Source organism: Nannospalax galili, unplaced genomic scaffold, assembly GCF_000622305.1.
Source record: "Nannospalax galili isolate Female #2095 unplaced genomic scaffold, S.galili_v1.0 scaffold469, whole genome shotgun sequence".
NCBI classification, from domain to species: Eukaryota; Metazoa; Chordata; class Mammalia; order Rodentia; family Spalacidae; genus Nannospalax; species Nannospalax galili.
The window spans coordinates 1,452,352-1,454,610 of NW_008359443.1; positions in this window are offsets into that span (position 1 = coordinate 1,452,352).

Below are 2,259 nucleotides of genomic sequence, written 5' to 3' on the forward strand. Positions count from 1 at the left end.
AAGCAAATGGAGATAGAAGATGAGGGGTTGCTTGGGGGTGGGGGGACTGTGATGGAAATGTTCTAAAATTAGGTTGCAGAGACAGATGGGTGCACTGCACATGCACCAAAAGCGCTGAGATTGTAAAGCACTGTAAATACACTAAAAACCGCTAAAAGTGTCTAATTAAAAGGTAAATTCTATCTCAAAGTTGTTTAAAAAACTTGGAATATCATAAAGTTATCAATTCTCATTGGCTGAATTGCAGGCTTTTGTTATAGATTATCCCAGTTTTTGTTTGCTTCTCACTGTGTAGCCCCAGGTGGTCTGCTGCTTACTATGTAGCCAAAGTTATCCTCAGTCTCATGATCTTCCTGCCTCAGCCCCTGATGTGCTGGCATTACAGGTGTGAGCTATCACACCTGGCTTATTTTCTTTATTTTTAATATATTTCAAAAAAAAACTTAGCACAAATTCCTGTGCCTGAATTTCTAATTAGATAAATGTATAATTTAGAATTTTTTAATTAAACACACTTATAATCTAAAATTCTTATCTTTAATTATGTGTATATGTGTGGGTATATGCACATGAGTGCAGATGCCTGCATAGGCCAGAGGCATCAGATCCCCCAGGAGCTGGAGTTACAGGCAGTCATGAGCCTCTAGATACGGCTGCTGGGAATTGAACCTGGGTTCTCTCAAAGAGCAACAAGTGGTTGTAACCGATGAACCATCTCCCAGCCGTACACTCACTTTAAATATTGCCCAGTGTTCCCCTCTCCAAAGGAGATGATTAGATTTTATGTGTATGAGTGTATTGCCTGCATGTGTGTAAGGGCACCTATGTCATGCAATGCCAGTGGAGGTCAGAAGAGGGCATTGAATCCCCTGGAATGGCAGTTATGGAGGGTTGTTAGCTGCCATGTGGGTACTGTGAACCTGGGTCCTCTGCAAAAACAGCTGGTGCTCTTAATTGCTGAGCCATCTCTCCAGCCCCATAGTGCCTGCTTCTTCTTCTTTTTTTTTTAATTTTTGTATTTGTATATGAGTGTTTTGCCCGTGTGTATATAAGTGCACCATGCATGCAGTGCCTACAGAGGTCAAAAGAGGGCATCAGGTTCCCTGGAGCTGGAGTTATGGATGGTGGTTAGCTGCCATATGGGTGTTGGGCATGAACCCAGGCCCTCTGGAAGAGCAATAAGTGGTCTTAATTATGGAGCTATATCTCCAGCCCCTAGTACCTGCTTCTTCAATACATTTCAAATGATACTGAGATGGCTCAACAGTTAAGAGCACTGGCTGCTCTTCCAGAGGACCCAGTTTCTGTTTCCAGCACCCACATGGAGGCTAACAAACATCCTTAACTTCAGTTCAAGGGGATCTGACACCCTCTTCTGGCCTCCACAGGTATGCACAAATGTGGTGTTCTTAAATATATGCAGACAAAACACTCATACACACAAAAATATTAAGAAAAATAAAGAAAAAAACCCAATAACATGACATAAAGAAACAAAAACCTGGAAGAAAGAGCACAGAGGAAACATGCAGCACAGAGAGCAAATGAAACTTCAAACAATAATACTCTCAAAGAGAGGAGAGCAAATCTGCAGCCATAGAAACTACCAAAATCTACAATGAGCATTGAGAGAACAAAAGTTATTTCTGGCAAGTAAAAATAGTTGATGGGATGCTTGGCAAATAGCAAAGAACAAAAATGGCAAAAACTAAGAGGAAAAAGTAAGTAAACTAGAGAATCAGAAGATTTGCTGTCTAAATAATGTGTACAAAGATGGAGAGAACAGAGACGAGGGGAAACTATGTCCACATGTCTGCTTCCCAGCACTGTAGAGCTGTCTAGTGCACAGCACGTGTCCAGTACAAAAGTTGGTAAGAGTTATGACTCATACCTCAAAGAAATCTTGGAAAATGATGAAAAGAATGTCATAAAGGAGTAGAGCAGAATTAGGATTTCTGAAAAGATTAGCAAATGGACTGGTTTTAAATTTTGAGAATTGAGAACTCAGTGCAAGAATGTCTTCAGAATTCTGAAAGACTGGAACCAAAGACATTTTCAGATGTGCAGACTCAAGCAGACAGCTGTGGCATTTGTAGACACCCAATAACTTTAAGGTTCTTGTTTTATATTTAGGAAAATGTTGACATCATGATCCCTGGCTCACCAGAGTTGAAGCCAGAACTCAGTCCTACTGCATCTATGGCAGGTAAGGTTTACAGGTGTGCCCTAGGGCCTTCCAGTCCAAAGCCTTCCATCTGA